Below are 22,345 nucleotides of genomic sequence, written 5' to 3'. Positions count from 1 at the left end.
ATTATGTAACCTCTTCAGATTGGCTTCTTTAACTTAGTAATATTCATGTAAGGTTTCTCCATATCTTTTCACGAAAAGGCTTGATAGCTCATTTCTTTCTAGTACTAAATGATAATCTGTTGTCAGAATGTTCCACAGTTTACTTATCCATTTACCTATTGAAGGACATCTTGGTTGTTTCCAAGTTTTGGCAATTATGAATAAAACTGCTATAAACATCCATATGCAAATTTCTGTGAAAACATAAGTCTCCAACTCATCTGGGTTAATATCGAGGAGAGTGATTGCTGGATCGTGCAGTCAGAGTACGTTTAGTTTAGTAAGAAATTGTTAAACTGTCTTGCAAAGCGGCTGTGCCATTTTGCATTCCAGCCAGCAAGGAATGAGAGTTCTTTTTGTTCCAATTCCTCACCAGCATTTGATGTTGTCACTGTTTTGAGTTTCGGCCATTCTAATAGGCTTGTAGTCCTACCTCACTGTTGTTTTAATTTGCATGCCCCTAGTGACATAGGACATTCAGCATCTCTTAACAGGCCCAACATGTCGTTCATTTTCTTCTTGTTGAGTTTTAAGAGTTCTTTGTATAGTATGAACAGCAGTCCTTTTTCAGATGTGTCTGGAAATATTTTCTCCCAGTCTCTGGCTTGTCTCTTTATTCTCTTAATACTGTCTTTCACAGACCAGAAGTCTTTAATCAAGTTCAGCTCGTAAATTATTTCTTGCCTGGATCATGCCTTTGGTGTTGTATCTAAAAAGTTATCAACGTTCCTGAAGTCATCTAAAATGTCTCTTATGCTGTCTTCTAGAAATTTTATCGTTTCGTATTTTACGTTTAAGTCTCTGATCAATTTCGGGTTAACTTTTGCAAAGGGTATAAGGTTTGTGCCTAGGTTCTGTTCTTATTTTTATTTTTATTTTTTTTTATTTTTTGGCATGTGGATGTCCACATGTTCCAGCACTGTTCAGAGAAAAGACTTTCTTTCTCCACCAAATTTTTTGCTCTTCTATCAAAACTCAGTTGACTATTTGTGTGAGCCTATTTCTGGGCTTCTTTTTATTTACATTGATCCATTTGTCCATTCTCCCACCAATTCCACACTGTCATGAGTACTGGTGGCAGCTAATTGTTTCATATCTTCTAATATCCTTTCTATAGCCAAACTTCCTCAGTTGCCCCAAAAATATTCCTGAAAAAAAAAAATGGTTTCTTGGAGATAGTTTATTTGTGAGAAAAATTTAAGAACCTAAGAACAAAAACTGACAATGGAAGGATGATGATAAAGTCCAAAACTTTCCTGAAAATGTCTCATTATCTATGACTGAGACCTAAAGATAGAATAAAACCACTCTACCATAGAAAAAGAAGATCTTGATGAAATCAAATTGCCACTCCAAAGATAATTTTTTTTCAATATATGAAGTTGATTGTCAAATTGGTTTCCATACAACGCCCAGTGCTCATCCCAACAGGTGCCCTCCTCAATACCCATCACCCACCCTGCCCTCCCTCCCACCCCCCATCAACCCTCAGTTTGTTCTCAGTTTTTAACAGTCTCTTATGCTTTGGCTCTCTCCCACTCTAACCTCCTTTCCATGGGGGAGGGGAAGAAAAAAAAAACAAAGATAATTTTTTAAAAAGCAACTCAATTTGAATGAAGGGCAGTCAAGACTTTTCTGTACTAATTTTATGACTTATTGCCAACTAAATCTGAAATTCTACCTCGTATCTTAAAAGTCTTGTCATCTCACATGTGATTGGTACATTACAAATTTATATGGAGAGTAGGAATTTATGTTCTTAGCAAGATACCTTTTTTTAAAATCATAACACCGCAAAATGCTTGATACAGAGTGAGTGCTATGGAAGAATTATCTATGATTATAAGATAGGACAAGACCTTTCATTTAATGTGTATAGAACCTTCTAGAAGGTCTGCATTAAACTAGACAATCTAAGGGTCCTGTCACAGAGATTTTGAGACAGTAAGTCTGTATTGGTTCTCAAGAATATGCATTCTAGTTAGCACCTCAGGTATCCTGAGAGAGGTCGGTAGACCACATTTAAACAAACAGTAATACTGAGTTTCCTCTGAAGACCAGAAGAGATAATAATAAGAGAGGCTTGGTGTGTCATAAAAACAAAATGGATAATATGAAAAAAGTAAACCCTCAGCCAAATGACAAGGAAATCAATGGACAATCTTGAAGGTCTACTATGTATAAAACTGTGATATACTTAGGAATCTGGGAGTGGGGACAAAAACATAAAATGCAAAATCCCGTGTGTGTGTGTGTGTGTGTGTGTGTGTGTGTGTACAAACAAGATAATACCTGTTCTTATAGACTCTGCCACTCCACAAGCATCCTTAGGCACAAGTCTTTGAAAGCTTAAATTACCATAGCAGAGCAAAGGAGCAATGAAAAAACAATCATGTAAAAGATAAATTTTTATTCTTCCAATAAACCACACAAGGAGGGGGTTTTGAGACAAGTTTTAAAGAAAATATGATCTGTCATCCTTTGAGTGTCATTTCCAATTGAAACTGAGAAGTGAGTTTTTGAAAAATAATAATGATAATAATGCATCTTAAACTCCACCCAGATGAGAATTACAATGAAGCAGAGCGCAAGGTATTTTTTAATGTTTTTCAAAATCAATGGATGAAATAGATTAACATTTGACTAAGCATACATAGGTGTGTGTATATACATAGTTATTTTCTTCTTTTTTTCTACTAGTAATTAATCTGAATGGTTTTGAAGAAAATGTACACTCTTTCTTCAAATAGAAGAAATAAAAATACAGAAAAGCCCCAAGGAAATATCCCCAAACTAAGTGATCTAAATGTGAAACTGTGGAGAGCTCTCCATTATTAACAGAAGACGTGATTCAAATAAAAGCCAAATAAAAGAAATATGTTTCTAAAAGCAGTATTATTTCCAAGCGTTACATAAAGTTTCTCCGCAATCTCTCAGAAGCTGCTGGTTTCTGTTGAGCACTGTTGGTCTTTGTTCTAATTATCTCTGGCTTATAGATTATATCCCTGCTACTGTCACCAAATCATTGAATGACCTTGGGACAGTTTCTAGCAAAAGTCAGTTTTCTCTGTTTATGAAATGAAGGTAGTAATCCTTGACACCCTCATACTTCACGGAGGTATTTCAAAAATTAATGAGTCAAGAAGGCTTTGAGCTGTTCTGATCAAAGGCACTGTATAACTACAAAGAATTGTTATTATTTACCACTAGGTCCTTTTTATTGTGCCACTAATGAGCATTGTGGTCAGCAATAACTTATTAGGGGGAAAAAAGGAGGTAAAAGTTAAGAAGGCTGTTTCTCTCCATATTCAGATATAATTCTTGTTAATATTAATTGCTGTTATGCAGACATATTGGAAACGGGCTTCCTGTAGTCTCACGGTTCCGGTTGGGAAGTCTTTGCAAATATACCTACCCTGGGTTTAGAGGGTTTCACATATTGGGAGTTTTTCTTGGATGTGTGCAAATTCTACAAAGAACTCACATTTCAACCGATTTGGTACAAAAGGCTCAGCATCAAAAGTTCTCATTAAGATTAAAAACAGAGAGGGAGGCAAACCATAAGAGACTCTTAAGTACAGAGAACAAACTGGAAGTTGCTGGGGGGGCGGGGGAAGGTAGGTGGGGGGGATGGGTTAAATGGGTGATGGGCATTAAGGAGGGCACTTGTTGGGATGAGCACTGGGTGTCATATGTAAGAGATGAATCACTGGGTTCTACTCCTGCAAGACTACACTGTATATTAACTAATCTGAATTTAAATTAAAAAAAAATTTAAGGTTATTTTCTTCTATACCCCCTTTTTTTCATTTTAATGATCCTTAATCAATTCTTCTCTCTCTCTCTCTCTCTCTCTCTCTCTCTCTCTCTCTCTCTCACGCACACACACACACACACGCACATGCACACTCACACACGCATGCACACACACACTCACTTCAGTTTTCTTTGGAAATTAGGTAATCCAATTTTTCATTTAAAGAAACTAAGAGTCTTTGCTTGCTTTCTCCTCGAGGATTTTGATGGCTTCCTGTCTTACATTTAGGTGTTTCATCCATTTTGAGTTTATTTTTGTGTATGGTGTAAGAACGTGGTCCAGTCAGAGAAAGACAAATATCATATGACTTCACTTATATGAGGACTTTAAGACACAGAATGGATGCACATGAGGGAAGGGAAGCAAAAAAATATCAAAACAGGGAGGGGGAACAAAATATAAGAGACTCTGAAATATGGAGAACAAACTGAGGGCTCCTGGAGGGGTTGTGGGAGGGGATATGGGCTAAATGGGTAAGGGGCATTAAGGAATCTACTCCTGAAATCATTGTTGCACTATATGCTAATTTGGATGTAAATTAAAAAAATAAAATTAAAAAAAAAAAAAGAACCTAAGCGTCAAATCGTTGGTTTTGCTGGAAATTTTCAATCACAGGAATATAAATGCGTTTTCTGCTTCTTCTCAAACCATGTTTCACTGTCCATATTCTAACCCATTAAACACTCAACGTGAGCAATTGGAATAGCAAAAAAAAAAAAAAAAAAAGGTACGTATTCAGCACCTGTTTGAAAAGATTTCCCCCTTTCAAAATGGATAGATGGCACAGAGTCATTATGGTACAAATCAGACTTCAAAAGATTGAAGAAAAGGTTATAAATATTAGTGAGAAAGTAGGCAATTTTATTTTACTTTGTCCCTCCTAAAAGCGCATGTCAAAAATCTTCTTCCAGGAATATTTAGAAGCACTTTGGGTCTCTGATGGGCAAGAAGGAGTACAACTTCTTGGAGCCTGGGCAATCCACCTGTCTCCCAGCAGCCTTCTTTCTCAGCCTGAGGCCTCTCTCCCATGCATAGCTCTATTCTAAAATAAACAAAGCACTCAGCCACTAGAAGTACTTCAGCTGAAACAAGTCCATTCTTCAGTACTCAGGGTAAATGAATTTTTCATGAGCTAAGATCTATGCAGAAAAGTTTTCATGAAAATCTCCTATTTTTTAAGGAAGAGTTCTACGGACTGAATTGTGTTCCAGCAAAATCCATCTGTTTAAACCTTAATCCCAATGTGACTCTCGTTGAGATGGTGCCTTTGGGAGATAATTAGATTTAGATGAGGTGGTGAGGGTAGAACCTTCGTGATGGGGTAACTGCCCTCATAAAGAGAGCCGAAGAATTGCTCTCTCACCCTCTCTCTCACTCTTTCCCCACCATGTGAGGATACAGGGGAAGGCAGCCACCTACAATCAAGAGAGGGGAATCTCTCCAGAAACCAACCATTCTGGCACCCTGATCTCAGACTTGCAGCCTCCAGAACAGTGGGAAAACAAAACACCTGTTGTTTAAGCCACCGAGTCTGTGGTATTTTGTTATGGCAGCTAGAATTGAAGAATACAAAGAACAGTAGCAACAGGCTGTAATGACTTTGTTTAGTCTTAACATATAAAAATTCTAATTGGATTCATGACCTTATAAAGATACAAGTTAGGAGGTGAATGGTTCAGACGTGTCTGCAATAATTCCTTTACCCAATATGCTACGTATCAAATGCCCATTCAACAAATATCTAATGAGTAAAGACTGAACTCCAGGATGGGTGTTGGATAGAAAGACAACACAAAAGGATAAAGCTCCTAACTTCAAGGTGAGGAGAACATGATAGAGATATGGCACTTACTCAGAGAATACAAGGTAAAATGTAAAGAAAAGGGACAGACTGGGTTCCCTAAAGATAATGGCAGTAGAATGTAACTGGCTACACAGTGGAGAAGAATTTTATTTTTAGTGCAGTATATATTTGGGGAATGAAAGTCCTTTTTTAAGGTGAAAGAAAGTGTATAAGGTATGAATTCAATGGTAGGCAGGGTAAAGATGTGAGCCATTTTTAATGCTCTGTATTTTCAAAAATAATGGAATGATTATTTTGTGATTCATTCTTTATTGGACATTATTTTACCAGTTTCACCGCAAAGAATGTCACTGAGCCTTTAAGCTATTCTAAACACGCCTCAACTTGGTTTTTCTTGGTTTTACCAAGTACAAGATGAAAGTGTTATCACTCACTTCACAAAATATATCAGTGTATATTCCCTACGGAATAATTTAAAGGATATGAAAAGCAGTTAATTGGTCTAGAATGTCCCTTCCTCCAAAAATACCAGATAAATGACAGAACATTTTATGTAAAAGAGCCATATTCTTTGAATACTGTGAACTGCCACTAAAAGCATAATGTAATGGTTAAAATTGTTGAAGTTTGAATCCTGACTCAGCAACTTAGCTGCAAAACTTTAACTTGAGAAACGTGTTAGCCTCTCTGTGCCTCACGTTGGTCTTCTATAAAATGAAAATGATAATTTGTTCTTAAGGCAGTTACAAGGTTAAATTATGCAGTGTTTAGAATAGAATCAGTAGGTATGCAATGAATGTTCACTATCGTATTATTTAAGAACTTTTTTCTGATTTGGATGCCTTTTATTTCTTTTTCTTATCTAATTGCTCTGGCTAGGACTTCCAGTACTATGTTGCATAGAAGTGGCATTTGTGTCTTGTTTCTAATCTTAGAGGATGAGCTTTCAGCTTTTCACCATGGAGTGTGATGATAGCTGTGGGCTTGTCACAGATGGTTTTTATCATGTTGATACACATTTCTTTATATCTAATTTGTGCAGATTTTTATGATAAGTGAAATATGCCAGACAGAAAAGGACAAATAGTGTATGGTATCCCTTATATGCAGAATCTAAAAAAACAAAAACAAAAACAAATTGTCCAATTCATAGAAACAGAATAGAATGGTAATTGCCAGGGGTGGGGAATATGAGAAGTGGGGAAATGCTGCTCAAAAGCACAAATTTCCAGTTGTACGTTGAGGAAGTTCTAAAGGTCTAATGTGCATCATCGTGACTATCGTTAATGGTATATTGTACATTTGAAGTTTGCTAAGACAGTAGATCTTAAGCACTCTCATGAAAACAAACAAAAAGTATACCAAATCATTACAGTACACACTTTAAATATACTACAATTTCATTTTTCAATTATACCTCAATAAGCTCATAAGACATAAAAACTATTTTTCTTTATCCTACGACACAAATATTTTTCAATATAATTGAGATGATATGCATGAAAGTACCGAATCCTAACATAATGTCCACATAATGACATCAGACTGTATTAGAGAAAATTAATATCAGAGAACATCTCTATGCTAATGATATCCATGATAATTTTGCCCTATTAGTTATCGACAGCACTCACTCATTTATTCATTCATTCATTTAAAAATAAGAGTATACTGGGGCCCGTGGGTGGCTCACTTGGTTAACTTCTGACTTTGGCTCAGGTCATGATCTCATGGTTTGTGAGTTCAAGCCCTGCATCAGGCTCTATGCTGACAGCTCTCTCTCTCTCTCTCTCTCTCTCTCTCTCTCTCTCACACACACACACACACAAATAAATAAAACATTTAAAAAAAAATTTAACAAGACTATACTTTATGTTTTCTGCCAGGCTCTGTACTTGGTTTTGAAGATTAGAAAAAAATGACCCTTTCTGTACAGGAGATCATGGAATAAAGTGTATCTTGACATATTTGTTGAAGTACTATTTTGAGTGTTAAATATCATGTATGGGGTTCCTTTCCTTTGAACATAATGTACTAGTCTCATTTCTGTCTCATTCAGCACAAATTTTCATTTGCTGATATATAATTGAAGGCTGAGTTTCTGAAGGAAATTTGGTTAGACAAGGAACTTTACATGAGAATGGGGAGAGTTGGGCAAAGAAAAGAATAGAATTATTAAATAATGTGTCAAACTGATCCTATTTTGTTTTAAAAATATACATTTAAAAAAATCATGTTTTGTGATTGATTTGCCTCAATAACTTTGTTTCAGAAATGTTGATCTGTTTTACTACAGATAAAAGGATATCTGGTCAAAATGCTAATACAGCCACTTGGAACTTGCCTTGAACTCTGAGGAAGCCTGATTGTTATTGGTGGTGGACTATATATTAATAAAAGACAAAGGGGAATGAATGGCTAGAGATGTCAGGAACCACTTTACTACAATTTTAAATATGCGAATGTAGAAAAGGATCTAGAAGATTCATAGAACGTGGCAACCTACCAAAGATTATTCAGCTCTCCTACTTTGTCTTTTCCTATGTACATATAGTTGTATCAGCACATATGAACCTGTACTTCAAATCACGGCACTTTCTCCTTCCATGACTCAATTCCATACAGAAGTGGAGTGGCTTCCTGTTCTGGAGCATGTCCTAGTAGGCTCCTGGATTTTCATAGGAGCACATAAACCATACCCTATGACTTACTTGAATACTAAAAGAAATGCATCTGAAATAAAGAATTTTGCACTTTAGATCTGTATACCATAATAGAACCTCAAACTTTCTGGGAGTTTAGAGATGCTAAATTTTCATTTCTAAGAAATTATGTTAATGGGGATTTTTTTTTGAAGAATGACCAGCCTACTCAGTCTCTAGATATCTAAAGCGCTATCCTTAGACCATGTCCAACACCTGAGATAGATGCTCGGATCGTCCAATTTTGCCTGATTGCAAAATTAGTTGTCTTTGTCACTCTCAGGTTGCTGTTCTGCTACGTGTCCACACGTTTTTTTAATGACATAAATTTCTCCAGTGACCCCACTTGCCTAATAGATCCTACTATTGGAAAGGAGGAAAGAAAAGATGGAAACAATTTTATCTTTTAGTAGGAACTAAAACTAAAATACTATCAATCACAGCAAAAAAAAAAAAAGGTAATATATGAAATCTCAGTGAAAAAAAAGTAACAACTAATAACATGTTTTCATTTTGCAAATCTCTTTTCACTTGGAGGTGCTGATGGAATGTGAACTGACAGTAAGTAAATCAACAATTGATTGTGACTGCATTAGATAAAGATTTTTCAGAGCAAAGATGACATCAGTGGAATGTGTTTACTCATTCTACATGGTAACCTGTTTCTCCTTCAATGCCAGTCAGCTTTGACAAGAATGCCCCCATCTGAAACCTTTTGTTTCCTGGGATGTTCAAAAACGTATGCCAGGTAACTAATGAGGAAGAAAACTAAATACCTACAATGGAGGCTAAAGAAGGAAACGTGAGTGCCATAAATTGGACAGTAAATTTTTCTTATGTAGATTTAACCAATCCCTTGAATTAACATGTGGAAAGTCACCACTGCTTTTTTTTTTCTCACCATTATATGATGTTTGTGCTCTTGTTCTGTTTATCTTTATAATTTTATTCATGGTATCTTAATTTATATTTAATATAATATTTAAGGAGTGATACAGAAGCGACTGTGTTGGTTCAAGTAATCACGTAGAAGTTGAGCTCATGTAAATGTCCTTAGTGATTTATAAAAATCCATTTCAGGGGCGCCTGGGTGGCTCAGTCGGTTGAGAGGCCGACTTTGGCTCAGGTCATGATCTCACAGTTCATGAGTTCGAGCCCCACATTGAGCTCTGTGCTGACAGCTCAGAGCCTGGAGCCTGCTTCAGAGTCTGTGTCCCCCCCCCCCCACTCTCTGCCCCACCCCTGCTTGTGCTCTATTTTTCTCTATCTTTCAAAAATGAATAAACATCTAAAAAAATTTTTTTAAATAAATAAAAATAAAAATCCATTTCATCTCCAAAACTTTTTCCATATTAACCACAGAGGTAAGTACAGTCCGGCCTACAGAAAATATACTGGTTAATCTGTTAAAGTGTCTTACGAAATCCGTCTTTTATTTATGGAGATTTCATTATGGATTTTACACTTCTACATTTTTGCTCGTATTTGGGGAATGAGGGTTCAGATGTGACTTTCACTCATGCAGAATACTAGATTTGATTCAGTCCCATCGCCAAATGCCAGTCAGTTGTAAAGAATTTAGAAAAGGGGGTGGCTCAGTGGGTTGAGCATCCCACTCTTGATTTCAGCTCAGGTCCTGATCTCACACTTTTGTGATTTCCAGCCCTGTGTCAGGCTGTGTGTTGAGAGGGAAGAGGCTACTTGAGAGTCTCCCTCTTTCTCGGCCTCTCTCCCCTCTCTCAAAATAAGTCAATAAACTTAAAAAAAAAAAAAAGGATTTAAAAAAGTAAGGGTAGCTAATACACCCTGATAAGCTTTTTTTAATGTTTATTTATTTTGAGAGAGAGAAAGAGAGCACCCTAGTAGGGGAAGGACAGAGAGAGAGGGAGGCAAAGTCGTAAGGAGTCTCTACACTGTCATTGGAGAGTCTGACACAGGGCTCGATCCCAGGAACCTGAGATCATGACCTGAGCCAAAATCAAGAAGTCAGATGCTTAACCAACTGAGCCACCCAGGCACCTTACACACTGGTAAGCTTTTCAGAATGTGCCCCTGGAAGATGCTTGGTTCAAACTAGCATATTATTCCTCCACTACCCCAAATCCAACATTTTATTTGTAAAATCAAGACAAAAACTTAAAATAATTTTCCTTATTATGGCATATTACACATAAATCGTGTCTTAAAACCTCCCAAAAGCCTGGTGACTTAATTGAATAAACTAACCCTACGAATTTTTATGAAGACGTTTTCTATCTCCTAGACATTAGAAAGCTTGTAGGAAAGGCATGAAATGACTTAGGTCTGAGAATGACCCAGCCAGAAACAAGACCAATCAATTAGGTGCATAGCTTTAACAAACTTGATCACAGAAGAAATTCAGGGGCGCAACAATACCTTGTTTTTCCAATAAGTATTGAATGAAAAATAAAATAATTTTATCTTTAAACTCTCTTCCTGGACATTTCTTATCATTTATTGTATATGATGTACCTGTTCTTAATCAGTTGCAGATAACTAGGTTTTCCCCTGGGAAGAACGCCATTCTTTCTTTCCTGCCATTTAAGGAGTACCTCCTCTGTGTTGGATATTTTATGTATGAGTCATCTCCTTCTGGGGATATAACTTGTCCCTCGTGATATTTTTTTCCTTTTTGGCCTGAATCAGCTTACCTTTCACAAACAACAACAACACACACACACACACACACACACACACACACACACACCCCTCTGGAACTACCCATGTGTAACGCTTCTCTCTTTGGTGGATCTGAGCACATAATGTCACATCATGGATCAACAGAAACACATACAGAAAACAGGAAAGTGTTTCCAAAGGCAACACAATCCATGGGCTACAGACGGCCTTGTGGGGCATGAGTCACAACAGTTAAAATGTCCAAGTTCCCTTTTAAACGCTGACTTCACAAATAGCGGATTATTCACGTGTCATGCAAAACAGATCCAAGGACTTTCTTAATTGTATCCAAGTATGTTGATGCTGTTTTCAGATTTCATTACAGACCGTTCATAATATGCTACCTGTGAGCAAGCTTAGCATGAAGTAAAACCGGATGAAGTAAAACTAAATTGTGTGAGGGCTGGGACTGATATTGAGAAACAGCATGAGTTCTGCATGATACAACGTGTACGAAAAATGAGGGAAAAGATTTGGGTGAGTCATGAATCATGCGTTCTAGACAGGCATGGGTTGGGAAAATCAAGAGACAATGGGCAGGACCGACATTTCAACTGTTATCTTAGAAAAAGATGATCTTGGGGCACCTGGGTGGCTTAGTCAATTGAGTGTGGGACTTTGGCCCAGGTCATGATCTCGGGGCTCATGAGTTCGAGCCCCACATGGGGTTCTCTGCTGTCAGCCTATCAGCACGGAGCCCACTTCAGATTCTCTGTCCCCCTGTCTCTGCCCCTCCCCCACTTGTGCTTTCCCCAAAATACATAAATATTTTTAAAAAAGGAGAGCGATTATTTTAACATTTATCGATGTATATTTGAATGCTGACCTGTTCCAAAGAAGAACTTCCAAGCAGAATTGTATTTTTCTGAACATATCCTTCAGATGCCTTGCTGCCCTCTTTGTGGGATTCCGGTCTCTTTCTGGAATTCACTGTCTCTTCAGAATCCAAAATCTCCTCCTGGCAGCTCCCATCTATTTACCCCAAAAGGATCACACGAAACTTGACTTTCTCTATGTCAATTTAACGTTGGCTGAACACACAGTAATCTAACCACTTTTTTGTCTTATAGGGGATAAAGCTTGGTTTTCCATAATCTACAGTTTAAGCAAATTATTTTCTGTCTAATGTACCAGGAAATCGCGAAAGCCCGGGGCAAGTTTTAAGATTAAAACACAACCACAACGCCAACAACTTTTGTTCCTCTTCCTGTGATGCTCACAAAGTGGGTAAAGTATAGGTTCCGCATTCCAGCCTTTTTTCCCACTTACCATATAGATCCTGAAGTGTAGATACTCTGTGTTTCTGTGCCTTAATATTACATGTTGTTTACCACAACACCTACCAGTTCTTGTTGTTTTGTTAAAACCAACTTAGGAGATGAAGAGGTTCAGAAGAGGCCAGTGCACTTGGGTTCATTTTTCTTTTCTTTTAATGTTTCTTTATTTTTGAGAGAGAGACACAGACGGAACATGAGTGGGGGGAGGGGCAGGGAGAGAGGGAGACACAGAATCCAAAGCAGGCTCCAGGCTCTGAGCTGTCAGCACAGAGCCCTATGTGGGGCTTGAACTCACGAACCTGAGCCAAAGTCAGACACTTAACCAACCGAGCCACCCAGGCGCCCCGGGTTCATTTTTCAAGTGGGGAACGCTGAGAACAGTTCCCAAGCTATGCAAACACAGAGGGACTTTATTTGGGTTGCCCTGTTTATTTGCATAGAAATGTCTGCATGCCTATAAACGCTGCATGTACGTTATTTCTCTCTCGATCATCTGAAAACGGTAGCATCTACAAAATGCATTTCTTCATCTAGCTGGATGGACACTGTAAATATAAAACAAACGTCTCTCTTCCAGGCTCGGAAACAAAAACACCGGAAGATAAAATATGGGATTTTCCACGCCTTCCAAAGTTAGAATTTTAACAAAACTCTGGGCACTTTTTTTTTTTTTCAACGTTTATTTTTATTTTTTTTATTTTTTTTTATTTTTGGGACAGAGAGAGACAGAGCATGAACGGGGGAGGGACAGAGAGAGAGGGAGACACAGAATCGGAAACAGGCTCCAGGCTCCGAGCCATCAGCCCAGAGCCCGACGCGGGGCTCGAACTCACGGACCGTGAGATCGTGACCTGGCTGAAGTCGGACGCTTAACCGACTGCGCCACCCAGGTGCCCCTAAAACTCTGGGCACTTTTAACCAAAGGAAGAGAGCTTGGTTTCCAGCAAGATGTGAGGCGGGGAACTGAAGAGAGAGAGCACTGGACTACAGTGTCCAGAGTCCTGTTGGCCTTTCTTCCTTGTTCACGGATACACTGTCTTGCCTTGCACGAGTCTTTAAACCTTCTAGAGCTCAATTATATCCTCATGTATAATATAACTGATAAGCAGCCTGACTCTTCACTGTGCAAGTTCCATAAGCCTTTTGTAAGCTCACAAATGATTTCGAAAGCCTGTTAGGTGCTACCTGTAAACGTGTACCTGGGTGGCTTCCAGGATCCACGTTGCAAAGACGTGTCAGAATCGAAGGGACATGATCGATACAAACGTGCATTGCTCAATGTTTAGCACACACACACAAAAAGGTATTCAATATCTATTTGCTGACTCAGATATTAGACTAAAAATATAGACGTCTCACTTACTCAAACATAACCATTTATGATGTTTAATTTTATGTGTCCACTTGGCTGGGCTGTGGCGTCCTGTTTGTTCACATTCGGGTCTAGATGTTGCCATCCAATGGGATTTGTAGGTGTGATTAACATTTAGAAGGTCAGTAGACTTTGAGCAACATAGATCACCCTTCATGATGTGGGTGGGCCTCACCCAGTCATCTGAAAGCCCTAAGACTAAAAGATTGGGGTGTCCCAAAAAGGAAGGACTTGAGTCTCAAGACTGCAAGCTAGGAAACGTGGCCTGAGTTCTTGGCCTGCTGGTCTGCTCTGTGGATTTCCATCTCACGACTGTAACTCTATCTTACTTGAATCTCCAGCCAGCTGTCCTGTGAGATTATGACTCAAGCCTTCAACTCCTGCCTGAATTTCATATCAACTCTTACCTGAATCCCCACCCTACCAGTGGGTGTTAAGGATTTCAGACTTGCCAGCCCCCATAACTCTCTCTTTCTATTGGTTCTACTGCATTCTGCTTTCCGGGGGAGTCCTGACTAATTGATTATTCAAGTTAGGATTTCTCAAAACGAGGGATCAAGCTGGCTTGAAAAATGAGTTTGTTTGGTTTATAAAGACAAAATGAAATAAAAAGTTACACAATCTGATCATTAAAAAGCAAAGGGGAGATGTATCTAGGCAGGAATAAAATTTTTAGGGGATGCTATTCTGTAAATGGGGATTTAAAAATGGGGCCTAGGGGCGCCTGGGTGGCTCAGTCGGTTAAGCGTCCGACTTCAGCTCAGGTCACGATCTCGCGGCCAGTGAGTTCGAGCCCCGCGTCGGGCTCTGGGCTGATGGCTCAGAGCCTGGAGCCTGCTTCCGATTCTGTGTCTCCCCCTCTCTCTCTGCCCCTCCCCCATTCATGCTCTGTCTCTCTCTGTCTCAAAAATAAATAAACGTTAAATAAATAAATAAATAAATAAATAAATAAATAAAAACGGGGCCTAACCTTTAGAATTGTTATGACATTTAAATAAATTAATATTTACACTATTTAGAATAGAATGGTCCTAAGACAGTGCCAGGCACCTAGTAAGAACTCAGTAAATGTTTAGCTGGTGTTAATATTTTCATTATCATCAATTATCTTCACCATCATTTCATCAATTATCAGTTATCATCAGTTACCTTCATTATTCCCTGTATGTGCTTATGATGTCTGCCCACATAATAATTAATAATTTAATCCCCGTAGCTACCCCGTTGTGGCAAGTGTGATATGTCCGTTTGACAGAAATGGCAAAGAAACGTTAAGAAATTGGCCCAAGGTCACACAGTTAGTAAATGGTGAAGATTAAACATAAAGTCAATAGAAAAATACCATAAAATATAGAGGGCTTAACCATGAGTCCTGCCTCCTCACATGAATTTTAAAGAATTATTTAAATAAGAAAGACAAGGGGCGCCTGGGTGGTTCAGTCGGTTAAGCGGCCGACTTCGGCTCAGGTCATGATCTCGCGGTCCGTGAGTTCGAGCCCCACGTCGGGCTCTGTGCTGACAGCTCAGAGCCTGGAGCCTGTTTCAGATTCTGTGTCTCCCTCTCTCTGACCCTCTCCCGTTCATGCTCTGTCTCTATCTGTCTCAAAAATAAATAAACGTTAAAAAAAATTTTTTTAAATAAATAAGAAAGACAAAATGATCATTTGAGAAGAACTAAGCAAACACTAAAGAAAAAAAAAATAGAATTTTTCCCCATGAATTTGAATGCATGTGTATACAACTGACACTTAATGCTTTGGTAAAAACTCCAGTGTGGTTCTGGCATGAATTTGTATGTGTTAACCTAAGAATTTAGATTTTAGTTTTTAAGGGATTACCTTTAAATTCCTAGATTAATACACATGAGAATTACTTACTTAAAGAGCCTAACATTCATAAATATGAACTCCCATGCTAAGATTGAAGACAATATACTACTTGTCTTCTATCACCCAAAGCACTTATTTAAAAGCTAAAACACACTCTTTAAAAAGAATGGCTTCATATTAGAGAATCCAAATATGCCATATGCCATTGTAAGATCCCGCAATAGTAAGTAAATCATTTTTGCCATTTAGGGTTATAAATTCTATGTACTTATAGAAAATTGGGCCATGTTTAGCTTTCCCCCCAACTTTAGCTATATTTAGGGATTTTCAGCCATCAGAAGCACACATAGGTCACCAATCAATGGTTATATTTAATACAGATTAGCTTTTGCAAGAAACCGTCTTAATGAATTTGCAACTAATGTTAATACAAAAGGTTGAAAATAATTAGTCTCTTACCTTGGGCTTCTCCTTGTCCTCTCTCCTCAAACAGCTTCATTAATCGATCATTGAGAATTCTAGTATCAACTTGCAGGGGTGCTAAAAGAACATATTTATGGTAACTTTCTCATCAGTTAATTTAATTACAAAAAGAAATTATCAACCATTATGGCTATTTAGTTATTTATAGGTCATAGACACAAATTCTATCCAATATGCTGCCTTGTTCTGAAATTAAAAAAAAAACCTTTAGTAAATCAATGATAACTGGAACAAGGACTTTTAAATGTATATCACAGGCTATTCATAATAGGATACTTCTTCTCCATTAAAAGTGATCTAATATTCAATGGAATATGATATATACTACACAAGAGTCATTTCAGAACAAGCCATTATGGTTTGTCAAATCATAGAAAAGAATATTTTAGCAAAATGAACATTTTCTACTAATACTCGCCGTATAACTTATTTTTTACTGAATATATATAAGAAACAACAAACATGGGTGGTGTTAGGTGGTCTTAGATTCCCATATATATGCTAATGCAATATAATAGCAAATACAAATGCTACTTAGTTCTTTTGTGAACCTAAAGTAACAAGGTTATGTCAGTACAAAAAACACAAACAACCAAAGAATCAAAGAAAAAAAAAAACACATAATCATAAAAACACGACACTGGAAGAGGGTTTAAAGAATCATCCAGGTAGATTTGCTGCTGGAAAGAACCAAACATAAACGATGCTAATGTGGATGACCACCCCAGTCTTAGAATTCGAATATACATACATACATCAAATATGTTCCCCTTCCTATAGAAGGCAAGTGAACCAGCTAAACTGTGGTTGCACTTTTACAGTAGTAGTTTTAATCCAGCCCAAGTATTCCTACTACTTATCTCTCTCTTTGCACTCCATGGGTGAGCCAATGCTGAAGATGGTCATTAATTCTGGAACTCACACCTGAAACTCTACCACCAAGTGGTCTAGAAGAGCCTTGAGGGGTCTTCACTGAGCCAGTTAGAAGCTCCTGAAAATTCCAGGTCTCCCCTTTCTATCCATGCTTATGATCTTTTGAACATTAGTGTTGGGGAAAAAATCCAGTGTAGCCTATACTCATAGGCTTAGGTTGCTGGAGCCAGATAGAATGGTTGAAAGGGCAACCTAAAAAGGTCTTTAAAGTTAGTAGCTTCTGCTCATTGAATCCTGCAGATGGCTTTCCCAAGTAGCAGTTGACCTGCAAGCGTTCTTTTCCTGACAAGGGCCAGCACAAACCTCCTACCACCCCAACACTTTGGGAAAATGGAGAGGGGCCATTTCTGGAAGCCATTTTGCAAATTTTGCATCAGGGAAGCATGAACTTGCATTCCAGCATTGCCTGGATCTTTATAACTCTTAGTGGAACAGTTACAAAACTTACAAAGCTGATATATGGCTCATAAAAGAATCTTATTTGGAAGTTAACAATGAGCAATAGCAAAGGCATAGATGGGGAAATACCTACAGATGTAATAAAAGCTTCAATATAAGGACTTGGTGGTCCTGACACACCGATGGGGGTCACAGACAAGAATAAATGAACATACATTTGGATGTTAAAACGAATGGATAGCCAAAAGGTAAATGGGATCAATACAGAGATAACATCTTTAGAGAGAGGCAAACCTACGTCCAGATCCCAACTCTGCCACTTACTCGCTCTGTAACCTGAGGCAGATTCTTAGAGTCCCTGAACTCGAATCTCCTTGCCCCAAAGATGAAATGGTTGTGAGGGTTAAGAAGATAACACACGTAAAGCACCTCGCTTCATTCCTGGCATAGAGTAGGTACCCAGTAAAGGGCAGCCACCCCCTTTACTTGTTTGTTAACCATTTAGCAAGTGTATGAAGTGCATACTTTTTCAATAGTTTAGATTCTGTGATTCTGAATTAGTGTTTGTGTTTTCACTATGAAGTAATGAATTCTAGACCACTTTTGGGGTGTTGTATGAGAGAAACCTGAATAAGAGACCCCTAACCAATAATTGTTATAGAGGTTCTGGTTTCTTTCCTTACCAGGCAGACCCGGTAGGGAAACCCCTTTAATGATGCCCCAGTAAAACCCTGGAGAGTCAAACGGGTTACATAAGACAGAAACTGAAAACAAGAGAATGTCCCCTTCAAACTCAAATTCAACAATTTGGATGAATCTGCTTATTTTCCCCTCCAGAAATATTCCCAAAGGGAAAGGTAGAGAAAGCCAACAGCACAAATGTAACTCCCGAGGGGAAAGAGAACAGAGAGAGCCAAAGATGGGGGTCCCCTCCATGCTTGCCAGATCTCTGTGATCTGAAGAAAAATACTAAATCTTTCTAAGCTTGTTTCTTCATCTTAAAAGTGGAAATAATAACAACTACTTTGGGTGATTTTGCATTGGTGGGTCAGAGCTACTATACCCACCTGAAGACATCCCTTGAGCACTCAGTAAGTCATAATAACCAATGTTTACAGAAGACTTGCCAGGTTTTGGATATTATGCTTAGCACTTCACGTTTGTTTAGTCATTTATACACGAACTCAACAAATATTCCTCAAGTCGACTCATGTTCTATGCCATCTGCTGCGGTAAGATTTAAAAATTCATCAGCATGGGGCACCTGGGTGGCTCAGTCGGTTAAGTGTCCGACTCTTGGTTTCAGCTCAGGTCACGATCTCACAGTTTCGTGAGTTCAAGCCCCTTGTCTAGCTCTGTGCTGGCAGGGCAGAGCTTGCTTGGGATTCTCTGTCTCCCTCTCTCTCTGCGCCTCCCCTCACGCTGACTCTGTCTCTCTCAAAATAAAAAAAAAATAAACTTAAAAAAGTTCATCAGTGAACAAGGTAAGCAATATCTCTGCCCTCTGTGTTCAGAATATGGGGAGAAATACATATCACGGATAACCTCACTAATAAAGAGATTAGTGATCATTCCGTATGAGTGTGATAAAGAAGGTATACAGGGAAACATCACCTTGGTTAGTCAAGGGAGTTGAAAATTGACATTTAAGCCAAAACTTCGGGAAGAGAGTCCAATGGCCAGTAAGGAGGCTGCCCCAGCACCTGTGAGTGTCTGGTGTCCAGAAAGAGCTCCATGAATATAAGGAACAAGAAGAAGTCCCACGTGGCCAGAGCGCAGTGAGCACGTGGCAGGAACCTGAGATGAAGAAGGACAGTATATTGGTCTTTACCTTGAAAGCAATAGGCAACAATAAGAGAGCATCAATGAGGGAGTGGCAAGACGCTGTGTGGACAACAGATTAAAGGAGAGAAGGCACGGATGTGGACAAAAGCAGTCCAAAATATTCCAGATAGGAGCTGGTGTTCACTCGAGACTGGGTAGGAACAGCAGAGATGCTGAGAGGCAACAAAGAACGAGATCTCATGTATCTTATGAGCCAAACATTATGCTGGAGTCTAAGGACCTTTAAGGTTTAGTGGAAAAGAAAGCTGCTAAAGAAATAAGTATAGCAATAAATATGTAAATAATAACTAGGATGCATGTCAAAGGAAAAAAAAAGAGTGATGAGAGAAAGAGAAGCATAATTAAAGTCTGGTGATCAGGGAAAACACATTTTGTGTGTCAAATCCATGGGCCTCAACACTCTGTAAGGTATTATTATGAATTAGTTATTATTAAATAAATTCAACATGTGATGGTTAACTTGATGTGTCAACTGGGGTAAGCTGTGGGGCCCAGTGGTTTGGTCAAACGTCAGTCTTGATACTGCTGTGACGGTATTTCTTAGATGTGATTGACATTTACGTTGGTACACTTTGAGTAAAGCGAATTACTCTACATAATGTGGGTGGGCCTCATCTGATCAGTTGAAGACATACGGGAAAATGCAGGTTTCCCAAAGAAGTCATTCTCCTCAACACGGCAAGATAGAAACTATGCCTCCATTCCAGTCTGTTGCCCTGATGAATTCAGTCTCAAGACTGCATATCAATGTTTGCCTGAATTTCACATCAACTTTTACCTGAATCTCCATCCTACCAGCCTGCCCTACTGCCCTGCAGATCGACTTGCCAGCCCCCACAGTCACATGAACCAATTTCGGAAAATAAAAATAAATCTCCCTTTCTTTTTGTCACTCTTTGTCTCTATCTCTCCCTCTGTATGTGTGTGTGTATGTGTGTGTGTGTGTGTGTGTGTGTGTGTGTATGCACACACATATATATATACATAAAATATATGTATTATATACATGTATATTATTATTATGTAATACATACAAACAAAAAGAGAGCCTATTTATTGGTTCTGTGCTCTGTTTCTTTGGAGACCCCTGACACGTAAGCTAATATTACCTACATCAAATCATATACACAATTGTAAAATAATAAAACGCTATGTAGCTTTGGAGTGGACGGTATATAGAAGCACTGAGATCTGAAGTCCATATTAAGTAAAGTGTATTTACCAAGAGCCAAGAACCAATTGTCCATTGTTTCTACAATCTTTGTTACATAAAAATTAACATACTATCCTGCCAGGACTTATTGCTAAAAAGAGAAAATGGTGGTGGTGTTGGTAGATTGTTGACACTGAAAAAGAGTCATAAATTCTACGAAACATTGAACATTGTCTAACATATGTCCCTTTATATTTAAATTCCAGGAAGCACAAAGTAAGATAAGTGCTTGAGTATAGGTATAATACCGTCCTCTATTTCTCATACATTTACTTCTCCCTTTTTTGGTGCCCCCAAATCCCTCTTTCATCTATATTTGAACTCTGCTTTCACCACATACATTTACATTTCTATTATACGTTGCCTCAAACTGTTTTGGAAGTAAGTAGAGAACAAATTATAAATAGCTTTGCCACACCTACTGCAAGAATCAAGACGATTCTCAGCAATGAGACTGACAACCTTCCAGAAAATGTCGACATCACTCTGAAGGGAAGCACTGTTCTCGTGAAGGGCCCCGGAGGAATCCTGTGAAGGGACTTAAATCAGGTCAATACAGAGCTCAGTCTCTTTGGAAAGAAAAGGAAGAGGTTCTGACTTGACAAATGGTGGGAAACAGAAAAGAACTGGCAGGGCACCTGGGTGGCTCAGTCGGTTGGGCGTCCAACTTCGGCTCAGGTCATGATCTCACAGTCGTGTGTTCGAGCCCCGTGTAGAGCTCTGTGCTGACAGCTCAGAGCTTGGAGCCTGTTTTGGATTCCGTGTTTCCCTCTCTCTCTGCTCCTTTCCTGCTCACACTCTGTCTCTCTCTCTCTCTCAAAAATAAAATAAATATTTTTTAAAAATTTTTAAAAAAGAAAAAACTGGCTACTGTTTGCAGCATCCGTAGTCACATACAGACCACGGTCAAGGGCGTTACACTGGGCTTCCGTTACAAGATCAGGTCTATGGATGCTCACTTCCCCATCAACATTGCTATTCAGGAGAATGGTTCTCCTGTTGGAATCCGGAATTTCTTGGGTGAGAAATACATCTGCTGGGTTTCGATGAGGCCCGACATTGTTCAATCTCTCAAGCCCAGAAAGATGAGTGAATTCTTGAGGCAAACGACATTGAACTTGGATTGAACTCAGTTGCTTTGACTAGGTAAGCTACAACAGTTAAAAACAAGGATGTCAGGGGGCGCCTGGGTGGCTCAGTCGGTTAAGCGTCCGACTTCAGCTCGGGTCACGATCTCGCAGTCCGTGAGTTCGAGCCCCGCGTCAGGCTCTGGGCTAATGGCTCAGAGCCTGGAGCCTGCTTCCAATTCTGTGTCTCCCTCTCTCTCTGCCCCTCCCCCGTTCATGCTCTGTCTCTCTCTGTCCCAAAAATAAATAAACATTAAAAAAAAAATTAAAAAAAAAAAAAAAACAAGGATGTCAGAAAATTTGGGAATGTTATCTATGTTTCTGAGAAAGGAACAGTTCACCAGGGCTGATGAGTAAGATCTAAGTCGTCCAGCTACAGAAACAGCAAGATGCCGGTGATTTTTTCAGACGTATCTGTGATATTTTCAAGATGCGATAAAAGCTGTATTGACTCGGGGGGAAAAAAGCAAATGATAAACAAATGAATATGAGAACAAAGCTGAACCAGGGTGAAGATAGTTGGCAAACTGGATGTAAAGATGGCCACCTGCTTGAAAATGTAGGACCCAGAGGGAAGTACAGGCATTGGACAATCACTGCGGACTAAGGGAGAGTGACCCACGATATTTTATTCCATTACACTTACTTGTCCATGGGTAGAGCCATTCATATCTTATCGAACATCTTATTAAGTCCACTTTCGTCCTTACATTACAAAAATTCCCCCAATGCAACTATATATTGTGATCTCCGAGGAATTAAAACAGACTTCAAGAAGAATCCAACCAATAAGTCCTCTCCAGAA

General features: G+C 38.8%; 1 pseudogene; it reads left to right on the top strand.

Moving 5' to 3' along the window:
• The first annotated feature begins 18,565 nt into the window (after positions 1 to 18,565).
• On the top strand, positions 18,566 to 21,890 carry LOC132666520 (large ribosomal subunit protein uL6-like; annotated as a pseudogene).
• Positions 21,891 to 22,345: the final 455 nt, after the last annotated feature.

The sequence above is a fragment of the Panthera onca genome, chromosome B2 (genome assembly GCF_046562875.1).
Source record: "Panthera onca isolate mPanOnc1 chromosome B2, mPanOnc1 haplotype 2, whole genome shotgun sequence".
Taxonomy (NCBI): domain Eukaryota; kingdom Metazoa; phylum Chordata; class Mammalia; order Carnivora; family Felidae; genus Panthera; species Panthera onca.
This window is presented reverse-complemented; position numbering and strand designations above follow the sequence as displayed.